This window comes from Vulpes vulpes, chromosome 5 (assembly GCF_048418805.1).
Source record: "Vulpes vulpes isolate BD-2025 chromosome 5, VulVul3, whole genome shotgun sequence".
NCBI classification, from domain to species: Eukaryota; Metazoa; Chordata; class Mammalia; order Carnivora; family Canidae; genus Vulpes; species Vulpes vulpes.
In genome coordinates, this window is record NC_132784.1 from 22,446,170 (window position 1) to 22,464,794 (window position 18,625).

Consider the following 18,625-nt stretch of genomic DNA (forward strand, 5'->3'; position numbering starts at 1 on the left):
AACAGTGGGCTGTTTTTTGTCCCAAAGACTGCCTCCCGTACTTGCTTAGTATCAAATGCACTCAAACATTCTTTAACTGTCATTCTTCCTTCCCATTTAGGGAAATCCCCATGGGATATCTAGATTTTCACCATCTCAAGAAAGAAGAAAAAAAAAAAAGCAACACAATTTGGGTAAAGACAAGATTTTTCCCTGTCCCTTTTCCATCCATGAGATATTTTTCAGCTGGTAGAGAACAGGATCAAAGAGAAAGTTTCCACATTATACTGTTTCTTTTTCTCAGAATTCATCTTCTTATGGTTGCTCGATTTTACACTAATATATGCATTTCTGTAATTTTTTTCCCTTTTTTTGAGCCATTGGTAAATGTGGCCTCTGGTATAGAAATCAAACAAATAAACTGGCAGGGACAATATTCTAATATCAACTGGTCCACCAGGATTAGGAATCGGGTGGGTTTAATCATCCTTTGTTCCTGCTTAAAATGTCCAGCTTTGGTGTGTCAGACAGCATTGTCTTCATGCTGTCACACATACTTCTCACTTCAGAAATTAATGTTTCTAGTCCAATATACCAATCAAAATCAATTCAGTATTATATTTTCTTCCTTCCAAATTGAGGCCTTATTTCGGCCTAAATCTGAACTGGCACAGGTGATATTTCTGGCTTTTTCCTCTGTCTCCTTTTTTATGTTTCCTCCTCACCCATCTCCCCAGTTGCTAGCTGTTTCAAGCCCACCAAGGTCAGAGTTTGGAGAGGAAATGTGCTGAGAGGTAAGAGAGATAAGCCCCTCATTGATCAGGTTCTATTTCCATTGGCTTTGTTCTCAGTCAACAGGTGGATATTTAGAGATGACTCACTGCCTTGAGGTGTACTTATTCTGGGCTCTTGGTATAATTGGATACTTTTTCTCATGCAGACTCTAGAAGATGCATTTGTATTCCTAGTGGTGACTTGTAAACCCTTCCTCAGCTTTTAGTGAAAACTGCTCTTTTCATCCATCTTCCTCCTTCTGGGGTTCTATTGTTTTAGGGACCACATCAGTTCCAAAGAAAATACTCACATATCCCTTACCTTGAAAAATTCTTGGAGAAGAGAATCCTAATATAGTCCCTGTATCCTACACACATTGCCTGCTTTCGCTTTCTCTGGTTTAAAGCTGGCCCCAGACCTCTGGATATCCCAGTAATCGAAAGCACATTTCAAGCTCTTTCAGTCTTCCCAAGGAAGAGCCCCTCATTAGGCTTGAGATATTCGATATAGGTCCCCATCCCACCTCCCTCTCAGTTCTAAATTTTTTGAAATGTCTGTAATGAACATTTGTCTTACTTTGATATCTGATATCTATTTTATTGGCACCCAAAATGAGGGAGGAATAGTTCTGTTCTATCTAAATATTCTATGTTACAATTTTCAAATTTATGAAAATTTTGGTGGATGCATGTAATTCACTGATCATTACATATAATCAAAGACATTCATGAAGCACCTTATATGTGCCCAGAACTATGGGAAGTAATAAGGACACCAGCGTGATTAAAATAAAATTTCTACCTAATTGTTATTTTCATGATTAAAGTAAAATAGATAACAGAATAATATTCTAATGCTGAAATACTCTTTCAACAATATTTAACAATAACTTTCCCAATTTACACTATTTAACAATAACTTCTATCAGGAAAAGATAGCAAAGAAGTATGACCCTAGCCTTGTTTTTTCTGCTTTATTTGATGCTTGCTTCAATGCCCTGATCCTCATTTTCTAGGGTTAATAATCAGAAAAAATAACAATCTTTACAAACCCTCTAGTTATGAAACTTTTTGATTTTGTTGTTTTAATTTTTTTTATTGGTATAGGTATAGTTGGTAAATAGTTTCAGGTATGTAACAATGATTTGATAATTCTATACATTGCAAAATAGTTTCAGGTATGTAACAATGATTTGATAATTCTATACATTGCAAAATGATCACAATTAATTTGGTTAACATCTGTCACCTTACATAGTTACAAAATTTTATTTTCTTGTGATAAGCACTTTTAAACTCTACTTTCTTAGGAACTTTCAAATATGCAATGCAGTATTATTAAGTACAGTCACCATGTTATACATTATATTCCCATGACTTATTTATTTTGTAACAGAAAATTTGTACCTTTTGACGCCCTTCATTCTTACACCAATATATACATTTCTGTGTTGTGATTCTTACCTTCAGAATTTTTTTTAGATGATGATTGTTTAGACATACCTACCTCATATTCCTAATGCTTTGTCCTTTACTTACTCCTTTGGTGTCACAGTGACTGCTTGCCTATTTGCTTCGAATCTACAGAATTGGGCATCACAGAGCATGGATAGTATCTTAAATTTCAGATTCCCTCCATGACTTTTCTGAACCTCCTTCCACCAATACAGGCACACTGTTTCACAAACACACATTCTACATGTGGGAAAAAAATGAAGCCTAAACCTCCCTCTTTCCCAGAATAATCACAAATTTAGACATGTATTCTATTGACTTCATTAGCAAGTGAAAAACAAATGCTTCAAGATAGTAATATATGAGATCTTCATGCATTTCTTGTGAAGATTTAAATCGCTAGGTTAATTTTGGAAGTGGGCATGGAGGAAAGTTTCAAGAGGGCAGTAATTTTGAAGAAATACTTTAATGTAATGCACATTTATTTGAACAAAATGACAGAATAATGTGTGCATGTGGGGTGGTGCATGTTTGGAAGGAGAAAGGCTGTTTTTTTTTTTTAAGTTTTTATTTATTTATTCATGAGAGACAAAGAGAAAGAGGCAGAGACACAGGCAGAGGGAGAAGCAGGCTCCCTGAGGGGAACCTGATGTGGGACTTGATCCCAGGACCCCGGGATGATGACCTGAGCCAAAGGCTCAACCACTGAGCCACCCAGGTGGCCAGAAGGAGAAAAGTTTTAATGAACTCATGTATGTCTCTAGTCAATATTGTCTTGTTTTTCTTTTTTCTATGTTTTAACAAATATGGGCAAATTACTTTTCTTTTTAAATTAAAATTGTTTCTACATACAATGTTCACTATTTAAATAATGTAGCTTTTGCTTAGGTTTTGTTTCGCTTTGTTTTTTGTTTTAAAATGTATTTTAAACTTTGTGAGACTTTGCGAGCCTCAGTTTCCTCATTATTGCAAGGATTAAGTATGAAAATAAATATTCATTATCTTGTAAGCTCTTGAATGCTAGAAAAAAATAAACAATGAGGCAGAGGACAGCAAATAAAACTGTCATTATCCGGATCATCATTTTCTAATCAGTGGACTTAAGAGTTATTCCAAGGAATTTACAACATTGAGGGTCATAATAATGTCAGATTCCATTCTATTTTCCTATAAATTAATAAAATAAATACTTTATAAAGTTTTCACTTTTAAACATACTTCAGAACACTAGAGTACTATTCAGTAAGCATGCACACCATTACCGAAAAGCATATGAGCACACTCATAATTCAACTGTTCAATCAGCTGGATGACCACTCAATAGTTTTAATACTAAAAAATTAATTTATTTTTTCACTCAGTCATGTATGTTTTTTTTTATGCTAAAAGTGGACTGATGATTAAAAATACAGTGTAGGGATCCCTGGGTGGCGCAGTGGTTTGGCGCCTGCCTTTCGCTCAGGGCGCGATCCTGGAGACCCGGGATCGGATCCCACGTCGGGCTCCCGGTGCATGGAGCCTGCTTCTCCCTCTGCCTATGTCTCTGCCTCTCTCTCTCTCTCTCTCTCTCTCTCTCTCTCTCTCTGTGACTATTGTAAGTAAATAAAAATTAAAAAAAAATAAATAAAGTTGAATCTTATCTAATTCAAGAACACCCCCCACCCCCACCCCCTTTAAAAAAATAAATAAATAAAAAATAAAATAAAAATAAAAATACAGTGTATAAGGAACATTGATATTATATAGAATGTATGTATCATGTATCATGAAACCTATGATCATGAACCATGCAAAAATGGCAAATATTTTTTAATGTTGAAGAGAATGAATAACATTATGCATTTTGAAAAACGTTGGTAAATGTTTATTAATCAGACAAATTAAGTGTAGCTATTCTGCTCAATATAAGGAAGAAGGGCTCACATCTTTTCCAGAGTATGCCTCTCCCTACTTCAATGGCTTTTGTTTGAAGTATTAGGAAAATAGGTTGAAAACTAACATAACATATCTTTTTTTTTTCAATGATTCTAAATAGAAAAGATATCTTTTTTGTTAGAGTGACAACTTAGTAGTTGACAACTTTTCATTTATATGTTTCAATGCTGCTTCCTAAGCTAATATTAGACATTCTTCAATGACAATCTCTTTTTAAATTATTTTTAGCCAATTAAAAAAAAACTGAATCTCTTGTAGTCATAGTCTTCATAGTATCAGATGGTGGCATCAGAATGATGCCTAACTAACAACTGAGTTTAGTGAGAAAAACTAGCTTATAAGAAAAAATATATATGGAAAAAGAAAAAAAAAAGAAAGAAAAAAGAAAAAGAAAAAATATATATGAATTTCCTTAAGAGGAAAATCAACTTATATTTGATATCTATTAATATAGAGATACTTTCTTCAAATACATTTAGGATGTTTTCTGACTTAGTTCAAGATAGGTATTTGGGACCATCTGTTTTCTAATACAATTTTACTAAGGAAAGTAATAACAGCTTTTATGTGAATAGTAAAGAATATAATAACATTTCAAATAGCACCAAAGTCAAAAGGAAGAATAAAATAGTAGTTAAGAATAAATAAAATCTCTAATTATGCTTTATGTAGTTATTCTTCATTTTAGTAGTATCTATCCATAGAAAGATACATCATGTATAATTGCTAAGTTCTATTTCCTCATTTCCAAATGGTAAATGTAATAGAATATATTTTATTAAGCCATGAAAATTAAAAGGAGAATCCATGCAAATAGCACACTACCTGAAATATAGGAAATTCTCAATGAGTGTTTTGTCTCTTATTACTAAGATCAGTGGAGAGGGCGTATGGTATGGTAAATAAGATACATGATTAAAATAAAATCAGTAAATTGGTATCTCCTATGCTTCCAAAAATTCACCTTAAATACAAAAGGATGAGTTTTTATCATACCAAAAACTATTTACTAGGATTACAATCTATACACCTGCTATATGAAAATGAGATATCCAGAATTTTATAGAGAAAGCAAAATAGCATAATTAAGGAAATATTTCAGATTTGTTTTAAAACAAATCTCATTTCCAGTACTATAATAAAATTCTTTTACAAATGATACCAGAACAAATAATAAATTTATGAAACTAATTGGATTCATACAAGCTGAGCTAATGAGTGTCATCTGGGTCAGATCCTCAAATTATAAATAAATGTTATCGTTTATCAACTGAACACTTTCCTCAATAAATCTTTGCACTGCTTTTCTTACTTCTCAGGCATATCAATTGAAATTCCCTTCTGATTTAGTAAAACATGTTTACCTGTGTCTGACCTCTCATGGAGAGGAAATTTTTACCTTCAAACAATAGCTAATTCAAATATTGCATAATGCAAAATATAATTTGCACACTCTAATTGCACTACCACAATCATTTTTCAACTCCTCCAAATAGATCTACCCCAGAAAAAGTGTTTGTTTTTATGAAGAAACTCCCAATGCACCTTTATAAGAAGTATTCATCTGTGTTCTGCTGGCAAAGACCACCCTCAGTGTGGACAGCAAGTTTTCTTTTCTATTTGATTCATGGGATGTTTATGTGGATAATTCCCTTGAAATTCAGCTTGATTTATAAACAATCTTCTGTGGTCTATTGAGCTATTAAATCCAGAATATTAGCACACTTGGAATATACATAAAGATAAAGTTATCCAAAAGAAGAGCCCAACAACAATTATTTCCATGATAACATTTTTAGAGGGATGAAGTAATATTAGCTACAGAGGTAAGCAATATAAGATTTCTCAAAGGAAGATGAGAACAATGGCATCTCTGTGGTCTCAGGGATGAGCATCATTCTAAGATATGCATTTTGCACTATATGAAAGAAGATAGGATCTATGGCTCACTTGGCTTCATTTTATTTTTACCCCCTAAAGTTCCTTTTGTCTAGGTTGTCTTATTCTTTTATTTTATTTACATTTGTATTTCATATGTTATTGTAAACCTTCATTCCTTCTGAAGCCAGTCAAGGAATATATGAATAAATGAATAATGATAAGTAATGAACTAAGAAACAGTGTTGAATGTACAAATAGTAGAATGAATGAAAATACACTGTATTAGTCAAAGGATTTCCTGGGAGATAGGGTAAAAGTGAGGATTTTGGTTTTAAATTTTTTTTAAGTGCAAAACAGAGCACTAGAAAATTCCTAAAACACATTTTTTCAAGGGTCTGCCATGCATTTTACTTTATTTTTTTTCCGTTAACACCCTTGGCCTCTTTCCTACATCTAACTTCTTTCCTCCTTTGTCGAATATTAGTTGACCATAAAGTTGAGGGTCCACTTCTGGATTCTCTATTCTGTTCCATTGATCTGTCTGTTTTCGTGCCAGTACCACACTGTCTTGATGACCACAGCTTTGTAGTACAACCTGAAATCTGGCATTGTGATGCCCCCAGCTATGGTTTTCTTTTTTAAAATTCCCCTGGCTATTCAGGGTCTTTTCTGATTCCACACAAATCTTAAGATGATTTGTTCCAACTCTCTGAAGAAAGTCCATGGTATTTTGATAGGGATTGCATTAAATGTGTAAATTGTCCTGGGTAACATTGACATTTTCACAATATTAATTCTTCCAATCCATGAGCATGGAATATTTTTCCATCTCTTTGTGTCTTCCTCAATTACTTTCAGAAGTGTTCTATAGTTTTTAGGGTATAGATCCTTTACCTCTCCTTATCCTAAGGCTTTTATGTTGATGCAAAATACTCAGTTAATGTGATTTAATTTAAAAAAAATCATTATATAAATATGATAAAATTAAGTATTCATATCCCTGATATTAAATGATGGAAAGAAATTGATAGGGAATCCAAGTGATGAAATAAAAGAAAAAGGAGAAAAGGAAAGAGAGAAAGAAAGAAGAAAGAAAGAAGAAAGAAAGAAAGAAAGAAAGAAAGAAAGAAAGAAAGAAAGAAAGAAAGAAAAAGGAAGGAAGGAAAAAGAGAGAGAGAGAAGTGAGCTGTAAAGCTGGGATGGATGGAGAGTTGAGAAGAAAACCAATTACTCATTGAAGGTGCCAGAAGAACTGATGACATGAATTCATCGCTTCTCACCGTTAAGGTGAATGATGGCCCAGACACTTAAACTCAGGAATGAGAAGAAAAAGGTGCATGCAAGTTTCTTCTATTTATACCTGATTGAGATATAAAAAGAAAATGAGGGACGGGATTACTAAAGAAAAACTCCGGACAGTTAAGCAATTTTAGGAATGATTCATTTTGAGATATGGCCATCAATTATTTATAAGGGTTAATAAATAGATTTATAAGCAAAAGGTACATGGAATCTAGAAATACATAAATGCCCTACAAATTATTTACAACCCCGACAAGTCATAACACATGAACTATCGCCGAAAACACCATTTACTTGACTTTAAAATTTGCACCATAAACTACAAATGGTTCAGTTATGGAGCATCAGCCATTTGTAATGTGCTGTGCAATATTTAACATCAACTAAATGTGTTCTCACTAGCTGCTGACCAGTTGGACTAATTTAATAAGAATTCCTACTGCCTAATGATTTATTTGCAGGTAAAATCATCATAAGTATTTAATGGTCTTAATATCAGAGAAGTAATTCTCAAATACAATATCATAACTTAGATTTAGTGCATGCAGTTTATTATCAAGCACACAAAATTTAAAAATAAAAATAAAAACAATTGCTAGAAAAAATAGGCCACCTATTACTTTTATCCCCATAGGTTTCTAGCTTTTCAAATTTATTTTTCCCCTTTTACTTTCACATTCAGGTCATTTCTTAAAATTCCTTTCATTTGTGCATCCTATCTCATTCTTGTACCTCTTTTGTTCTAATTCTCTAGTCATTCCACAACAAGCTCTTGGTTTTCAAAGGGGATGTACTTCTATTATGCATGGCAGTCAATAAGTGGAAATATTTCTTAGTTATCCTGCTTTCTGAATGAATAGTTGAAATACTCAGTCTGCCATCACCTCAGAGACTCTGATTGCCACAATTCCCAGCCAGTTTGTGTCTTCCTGTGTCCTTGTTCACCAAGAACCCACTACTCCCAAATGTAATGTCTACAAATGCATATAAGTTATGATAATATCTTTAGAGTGACATCCAAATTTATTGTTTTGCATATTACTAAAAGAGGTAATAAGTAATCTGTCTTTAAAATGCCATGACATCACAATCTCTTTATATTTTGCTTCATTTGTCAGCATAAGTTAGCTTATGTTGAAAACAAAATGTGGAAGTTGCTGAGCTAAGTATAAATTTATTTCTCATTTATTCAATATGTCCAAGAAATTACACCGTGTCAACTTACAGAGCCCTTCCTCATTCTGTTTCTATAGGTGCACATTCTCTACTGAGAGAATGAATGTCTTCTCCAGTTGATCTCCTCTATATGGTTCTGTAAGTTGTTTCTTTTTTAAAAAAACATATTTTTAATTTGACTTTAAGGTTTTTTTTAAATATTTTTTTATTTATTTATGATAGTCACAGAGAGAGAGAGAGAGGCAGAGACACAGGCAGAGGGAGAAGCAGGCTCCATGCACTGGGAGCCCGAGGAGGGATTCGATCCCGGGTCTCCAGGATCGCGCCCTGGGCCAAAGGCAGGCACGAAACTGCTGCACCACCCAGGGATCCCTGTAAGTTGTTTCTAATATTATAATATTACACTGGTATGATGATGCTTCAGTGAATATCGTATGCATGTTTGTGTTCGTGTTGTCAGAAGTATATTTGTAAGCTAAACTTTTGCTGAAGAGAATACTGTCAGGCTTTTAATTTTTTCTCAATTTCCGAAGTGAGAAATTTTCATTATAAATGTATTTGACATTATCCCACATGTTTAAAGAACACTTGCTTAATTTTCTATGAACTCTCTGCTCATGTCTTTTGTCCATTTTTCGAAAGTATTTGTATTCTCTTAAGTATTAGACTTTTTTTATATATTAGGGATATTAGTCCTTTATCTCTGATTCGTACTCCAATATTTTCTTCTAGTGTGTTGCTTGTTTCTCTACTTTGCATATGACGTAGTTTTATTAGATGAAACAAAATTTTTCTTTATTTTCATGTCAAATCTCTTTTACTGCTTCTTGACTTTGAGTCATAAAAAATTTCTTATCCATATCAAAGTTATAGAAGGAGTCACCCAAGTTTTCTTCTAGTGTTTGTATGGTTCAATTATTTTTAATTTGCACTCTGGTCTATTTGGACTATTTTTATTAGAGTACTGATTTAAGGCTCTCAATAAAGCTCTCCACTGAATAGCACTTCTCTCTGTTTACCTTCTTTAATCTCTCCCTAACTTCTCTTTCTAATTTCCCTCTCTAATGATACCCTTATATAAAGCTATAATCAGAATCATTAAAGAAGTTGAAAAAAAAAAGAAAAAAAAGAAGTTGAATAATCTGTTTCATAAATATGATTTTTCCTTATATTGATTCCTATTTTCCTTTTCTATTAGTCTTTGCTTTGGGAACAAAGAACTTCAATATTTCAGTGGCATTAATAACAAAGATTCACTTCTAGTCACGTTAAAGGATAGCACTGTGTTATTGTGGTTCTGTTTGGCTGGGCTGCAGGTAAACTGGGTTTTTATTCCTCATTCCTTCTCATTCCAGGGCTCAAACAGAAAAAGAAACTTCTGTCTAGGTATGCCTTTATTTTATGCAGAAAGCAGAAACAAGAGGGCACTAGCAAAACCATGCAATAACATTAAAATTCCACCAAAATGCCAAAACACACCACTCAGAAAAAAACATGTCACTCTTCCAAAGCCAAAGTTAATGAAACAGGGAGGTCATGTAACAATAGGCAGAAAAGTAGCATCCTATAAAATGGAAGGTGAAAACAGCTGGGAAAAATCATCCTTCATATTGCTTCTGTTTAATTTAATAATAAAAGTGAGATTCTATTAAATACATTAACAATGCCTTAATTACAAATAAAAAGTGACCTTAGAAAATTTGGAGAATAGGGGTGCCTGGAAGACTCAGTGGGTTAAGGATCTCCCTTCAGCTTAGGTCATGATATCAGAGTCCTGGGATCAAGCCACACTGGGCTTCCTGCTCAGCAGGGAGTCTGCTTCTCTCTCTCTCTCTCTCTCTCCCACTTTGCCCCTCCCCCTGCTCATGCTCTCTGTCTCTCAAATAAATAAATAAATAAAATCTTTAAAAAAAAAAGAAAATTTGGAGAATAATAAAAAATGGTAAATAAGGAAAGGAGTACTACGTATAAACTCAATATTTAGGTGTAAAGGCTATTAATGTTTTATGTATATCCACAAGTTAATATCACAATGTACTGTTCAAAATAGTATCAATTTTTCCAATGCTGTTATTACTGGACAAAATAAAATTTTCTTTTAGCAAAGATTACTATATGTGTGGTATATTAAAAATACATATACTTTAGATGTGCAAAAATATCCTGCAATTTATTAATTTTTGTCTCTACCTGGAGCCTTTTAAAGTACTATTTTTATTCCTTTAATTCCGGCTATGGAAAGGGACTTTTAAATGACAGTTCATTTATTTTCTACATGAGTCATCCAATTAAAGGACCTTTACCAAGGTTGTTAGACTTTCAAATTTACATATTTTGACAGTTGGCTCATTTGATAGCCTTTACTTTAAGAATGTCATCTTTGCTAGTTGCCTATTTTATTGTTTTAAAATTATGCTTACGCTGCTGAAGACTGCAGAAAGAATGACTCAAAAATGTTAGTCTGAATATGAGCCAATAAGACAAATACATGCTTAGTTCATAGACTGCAACTTTCTTGAGAACAGTCTCCTTGTATGCCCAAAATCCCTGATAAAGAATAGGCACTGAATGAATTTTAAAAGGATGCATTAATGAATTGTGTCTCTCCCCTACCCATGCTCAACTTGATCAAGGAAAAACTCAGCTGCATACAAGTCACAGGCATGTTCTAGAGAATTTCTGACCTTTTCAACAAATATGATTTGAGAGCCTTCTATGTGACAGACACTGTGCTATATATTAGGGCTAAATTGATGAATAAGATAGTACCTCTGCTCTTGGCAGCAAAGAATTTTCAGCTGGCTCTGGGCAAGGGCCATGAATGGACAGATATTATCAATATATTTTCAGATGCAACATTTAGACAGGTTAGGCAACCTAGAGTTCTCATTCTTGAATGCATATTAAAATAGCCTGTATAGTTTTTAATAATATCAATACTTTGGCTTCACCCAATTCTAATTTAACTACACTAGGATAAAGATTGTATGTAGATGGTTTTAAAAGCTCCCAAGGTAATTTTAATGTATAATCCTGGTTTAGAATCATTAGTCTGATTTCTCTAGTACCTTGCTATTATGAATGTGGTTCTTGGACTAGCATCATTTCTATGGCATAAGAGGTTACTAAAAAGACAGATTCTTAGGGCTCATCTCAAACTTAGTGTATCAGAAGCTATATTTTGACAAAATCTTTCAGGTAATTTAGGTATGTACTAAAATTTAGTAAGTGCTGTGTTCACTATATAAGGTATTATGACAAAATAATATCTTGGGATGGTTGAGAGAAAAGAGTGGTATAATACCAAAAATGCTAGGAACCTTCTTGCTAAAAGAACCAAGTATCCACAGTCTGTCCTGAAGTCAGTAAGACCATCAGTTAGATTTTTGTCTACATACTTAACACCCCTTATAAGAGTATTAATGTTGAAGTGACCAAAGGGGATTGTTTTGAACATTTACTCAGAGATTTAAGTTATACCACATGAGGGTATGAAGGACATAAATTGCATGAGGACAAATTCAGAAGCTTCTTACTAAAGCATAAAAATATGGGCACTTAAGTGTATATTTAAAAGATAACCCAAGTCATTCCTGAAAAATTGGCAGACCCTTGAGGAGCAGAGAATAGTAAAGCTGTGATCAAAGATCTCAGATTTGATTTCTTCCTGCAGGAGTTATGTTTGGCAAGAGCTATTAGAATATAGTGGATTTGGTTTAAACATGGCTTTGGTAGGGAAATGCCTTAGTTCTTTTTTTTTTTTTTTTTTTTTTGAGATTTTATTTATTAATTCCTGAGAGACAGAGAGAGGCAGAGACACAGGCAGAGGGAGAGGCAGGCTCCCTTCAGGGAGCCCTATGTGGGACTTGATCCTGGGACTCCAGGATCACGCCCTGGGCTGAAGGCAGGCGCTAAACCGCTGAGCCACCCAGATGCCCACTTTGGTTATTTCTAATGTTTGAGTCTGTGTTTGCTGATTGTTACTAACCCAATAACAACTAAAGAGGTTGAATCACTAATCAAAAACAAAATAACAAAGAGAACCCAGGACAAGAGGGCCTTAGAGATTAATACAACCGAACATTTAAAAAAGAATACCAGTTCTTCTCAAACCCCTCCAAAAACACAGATAAGGAAGGAACACTTCCAAACTTATTTTACGAGGCCAGCATTATACTATACCCTACCAGACAAGGACCCTATAAGGAAAGAAAAATATAGGCCAGTATTTCTGATGAACATAGATGCAAAAGTCCTAAATAGAATATTAGCAAACCAAATTCAAGAACACTTTAAAAAGATCATCTGTGATGATCAAGTGGAATTTATCCCAAGAATGTAATGATGGCTCAAACTCTGCAAATCCATGTGATACACTGCATTAACAAAATGAAGGATAAATCATATGATCATGTCAGTAGTTGCATAAGTGTTGGCAAAATTCAACACCCATTCATGAAAAAACTCAAAACTCCACAAAGAAGGTTCATATACATCAACATAATGAAGCACAGATATAGCAAGCCCACATCTAACATCATATTCAACAGTATGTTAGTATGTTAAAAGAGTTGAAATCTTTTCCTTTAAGTTCTGAATCAATATAAGAATGTCTTCTCCTGCCCACTTTTATTCAACATAGTATTGTAAGTCCTTGTCAGAGCAATTAGGCAAGAAAAATAAATGAAAGGCATCCAAGTCAGGAAGGAAGAAGTAAAGTTTTCTCTATTAGAAAGTGACATAATATTATATGTAGAAAATTCTAAAGCCTCCACCAAAAAACCATTTAGAACTGATAAGTAAATTTGGTAAACTGGCAGGATTCAGGATTCAAAATCAATATATAGAAACCAGTTACATTTTTATACATTAAAAACAAACTATCACAAAGAGAAATCAAGAAAACAATCCCATGTATAATGTATTAAAAGGAATAAAATACTTAAGAACATTTAACCAAGGAGGTGAAAGTTCTAACAATGAAAACTATAAGACAATGAGGAAAGAAATTGAAGAAGAAACAAATAAATGGGAAACTTTTTGTGCTTATGGATTGGAAGAGTTAATATTGTTAAAATGTTTATAATACCCAAACAATCTACTGTCTCAAGGCAATCTCTATCAAAGTCCCAAAAGCACTTTTTCATAGGAATAGAACAAAGAGTCCTAAAATTTATATGGAAGAATGAAAAGTTAAAGCAATCTTGAGAAATAGGAACAAAGCTGGAGACATCACCTTCCTGATTTCAAACCACATTACAAAACTATAGTAATCAAAACAATATAGTATTGGCATAAAAGCTGATGAATAGATCAATAGAACAGAAGTAAGAGCCCAGAAAAAAAAATTAATTTGTACATATATGATCAACTAACTTTCAAAAAATGAGCCAGGGAAATAAGTTTCTTCACGAAATGTATTGAGAAAACTGATAGTCACATGCAAAAGAATGAAAGTGAACCCTTGTCTTACACTATACACAAAAGCCAACTCAAAAATGATTGAAGGCTAGCATGTAAGACCAGAAGCCCTAAAACTCCCAGAAGAAAATAGTGCATAAACTCTTAGACACTGATCCTAGAAATGCTCTTAGACATTGGTCTTAGAAATGACTTTTCATTTGATTCCAAAAGCAAAAGCAATAAAAGCAAGTTAAACAAATGGGAATTTTATTAAGCTAAAAAGCTTCTGTACAGCAAAGGAAACAATAAAAATATGAAAAGTAGCCCAACATCACTAATTATCAGTAAATACAAATAAAACCATAGTGAGATATCACTTTTATGTGATAAAATGTATATTATCAACAGACAAGAAATAACACATACTGTTGAGGACAAGAAGAAAAGGATACCTTCATGGACCATCAGTGGTTTATGTGAACTGGTGCAGCCTCTATGAAATAAACAGCCAGTATAAAACAGGAATTCTGAATTCCTTCAGAAATTAACAATAGAACTATCATATGTTCCAGTAATTCCACTTCTAGGTTTATATCCAAATTAAACAAAACCATTATCTCAAAGAACTATATGAAGAAAATGTGATCTACATATGCATAAGAAAGAGAAAGAAGGAATCCTTCCATTTTTGACAACATAGATGAACCTGGAGGGCATCATAGTAAGTGAAATAAGCTAGAAAGACAGAGACCAACAGTATCACTTACATGTAGAATTAAAAGAAAAAAAGTTGGACTCATAGAAACAAGGTAGAAACCACAGAATGGTTTCCAAGGGCTTAGGATGGAGGAAGTAGGACGATGTTGACAAATGGTACAAACTTTCAGTTATGAGTACGTTTCTAGGATTTAATGTTTAACGTGGTGACTACAGCTGATAACACTGTATTGCATAACTAAATTTGGTAAGAGAGTAGAACTTAAATGTTCTCACACACAAATAAATGTGAGGTGATGGATATATTAACTACGGGAGAATCCTTTCACAATGTATATGTAAATTGAATCATCAGATTGTACATTTAAAATATAACTTTATTTGTCAATAATACCTCAATAAAGCTGAAAACAATAAAATATATTGTGTTAACAAATTTCTTAAAAAGCCCTTTGAAGTTTTTCCACTTCCTCCTCTTTAAAGAATAAAGGTCAGTTTTACTAAACTAATTGAATATCATGGATAATTTCCCTAAGTTTCCTCCCTATTCATTCATTATAATCCTATTATTAGATAGAAGTTATAGGTATAATTAATATGTAAAATATGAACTAGGAGTCTGCATTTATTTCTTTAGTGTAACACTGCTGGGAAGAGGAATGAGATATTTTTCTCTTCTGCTACTAGACTCTACAGACAACTCCTTCCTCCCTAACAGTTGTAACAGCTCTACCTTTTCCAGAATGAGTGAATGAAAAATTTTGATCTGCTGAGTGACATCTATTTTCTTTGCAACTCCATATTATCACCTTTATATTAGAATTTAATATATTAAATAATATATTTAATTATTAGTTGCTTTGATTGTGTACTATTACTTAAAAAAAAAAAGATTTTATTTATTTATTCATGAGAGACACAGAGGCAGAGACATAGGCAGAGGGAGAAGCAGGTTCCCTGAGGGGAGCCCATATGGGACTCCATCCCAGGACCCTGGGATCACGCCCTGAGGCAAAAGCAGATGCTCAACCACTGAGCCACCCAAGTGCTCCTATTGTGTACTATTACTTAACATTCCACACTGCAGCTGCTGGCTGCCATTACTACTACTACTACTACTAACCATATGATTTATTCACAGTTAATACATTATGGATGCTAACAAAGAAGATTGCATACATAGTTTAATTAGATACTTAGAAAAATTCTGTGAGGTAGGTGTCATTACTCCCTTTTATACAGATGAATAAACATATTTGTGCATATGGTGACCCATAAATGTGCACAAAGTAACAACAAAAAGACAATTATAAGCACTTACCCTGGTTCAACAACAATTCTAAAGTTTCATCTCTATCACTTCATTTAACCCTTACAACAACTTCAAGAAACAGAAACCAGTATTATCCACATTTTATAGCACAGAAAGTAAGGCACATAGCTGCTAAATTTCACATGTAGGAGCCAGGATTAAAACAAATGCATTTCTTGGAGGCTTTAGAGGGTATGATTACTTTGCTGTCTCAGACAGCCACATCCAATTCAAAAGAGCAGGGGTACTTAACTCTGTCAAAGAGCCCCAAATCTCTGAGTTACAAGTCCAAAGTAAAGTGAAAAGTTTCTTTTACTGCCTAGGTCCTTTGCTCTGCCTTTAGGGATGAACTGCACTTTACTGGAATTACATCCTGAGATTACATTCCGGGCCAGAAAGACCGGTATGTGTATTCCCTTCTTCCTTTGTTGATTTCACGTTTGCATTGTTTCCTGTGCTTTTATGAAAATTCAACAGGAAATGTGAATTAAACAGTTATCTGGCTGCCATGTTACTATGAAGAATTTTATCGCTCCATGAGTAATTCATAATGCTTCCGACTAAAACAATTTGCAAATATGTAAGTGATGAATCACCGAATTCTACACCTGAAACCAATTTTACCATGTGTGTTAACTAATTAGAATTTAAATTAAAACTTGAAATGAAAAAAAAAAAAGCAGTTGGGAAATTTCTCTTTGACAGTGATTTAAGAATCACTCCAGTCTATGTGTCTTTAATTTTCCCTTCCTCTCTTATGTCATTCTAGCTTTCAAATCTGACCATACTAATCCTTTGCACAACATCTTTTAATGACTCTGCGTAGGCTATTGGACGAACTCAAAACCTGGAAGGCAATGCCCTTAATGATCTGGCTACTGCCCAAATACATAGCCTCTTGCTTTTCTGCTCCTCCTTTTTCACTTTGAATTTCAACAATACTCAACTATTTCTCAGGTTATTCCATGTAGGGGTACATGCACTGTACATGAAACGCTTCTATTCATCCTTTAGTTGTTCTTAAATACTCCCCTAAACTTGACATTGCCCCTGCCTTTCTTTCCTCCTGTTTTTCCTTCCTTAGTACTTTGTACAAAATATTGTACAATTTACTGTCTAGAACAGCAAATGTCTATTAATTCACAAAATTCTATTACAGGGAGTGTTCATGATGTAACAGGGGTCTTCATTAAGAATCTCTCCTCACCACCCTGCCCACTTTTGGAGTGCCATAGTTCCTGTGGGAAGAATGCTCTCAACTCTGTTCAACACCTGAATGCTACCTTCCTTGTTTCTACTCGTTGATCTGAGGCCCTATATTGATGTCCTCTTCTCCTGAGACTTTTCAGGCTTTCTGTTTCACTTATTCCTAGATTGAATTTTGAAGTCCATCTTTCTAATTTCATTTTTTGTTGTTGTTTTTGTTGTTTGTTTTGTGTTGTATTGTTGTTGGGTTTTTTGGCCACAAATACACCCAATAGCACATATCCAGCCTCCTGAAATCTCAGTCTAGGAAAAGCATTAGAGGCTTCACTATATTTTTTTTTTAATTTTTATTTATTTTATGATAGTCACACAGAGAGAGAGAGAGAGAGAGAGAGAGGCAGAGACACAGGCAGAGGGAGAAGCAGGCTCCATGCACTGGGAGCCCGACGTGGGATTCGATCCCGGGTCTCCAGGATCGCGCCCTGGGCCAAAGGCAGGCGCCAAACCGCTGCGCCACCCAGGGATCCCGAGGCTTCACTATAAATGACAGTCATTTTTTTTTTTTTTACTTTTTTTTTTTTGTTTGTTTAATCCATCTTGAAGGGAGGAATTATGTTTATGCCTGGCATAGAAAAAAATATATATACATAATCCTAATTAAATAAATGAACAACTAAATTAAATTAATTTGTTATTGCTACCTTGGTCACTACAGGGTGATTTTTGACACTGGTATTCTATTCAATTTTCTCTCAAGTAGTTATGGTCTAAGAGAGTGCTTTATAAATTGTACTCTGTGGAGTCCTCAGAGGGTGATATGGGTATGCTGGAGGCTGGGGATGAAAGACTAGGAGGGCCAAGCAGGCAGGGCTCCAAGCAGCTCACATGCATTTCAAGCAGAGAAAATCCCCTAGTGTGCATTTTATGTGTTGGACTTCTTCCAAATATTTCAGCTGAACAAATGTTTCCAAGACTAAAAAAAAATTTAAAACTCCAAAACCACTGATGCAAAGCTAAACTGAAAAGTGGCAAAGGGTAACTTCCATAGCACTTAAACCCACTTACCTTGTCTCAATTGTACTTTAATAAATTTCCATGAACTCGAAACTTTTCTGACTATGATACTGAATTTGCCAAGAAGACAAACAAACCATTACATGCTTGGCAAAGTTGCTTCTACATCTTTAATGATGACAGACTTCCCAAGAATATCTGATGGACCAAATCTGCATAAGCAAAAGGATTTATTTACTCCAGCATTTCTTCACATAGGAAATTCGATGATTTAATAATTCCATACCACTTTAACTCTTTGGCACCTAGAACTTGTAATGCCTCCTGACTGAAAGACAATTGCCAACAATGAACACCTTGGAAAATGCTAATGCAAAAGGATTAGTAAACTAGTGCAGATAAAATGAATTATGCTTAGCACTTACAGGTTTTCTATGGGCAGTAGTAGGATAAATGAGGTATTATTAGTACT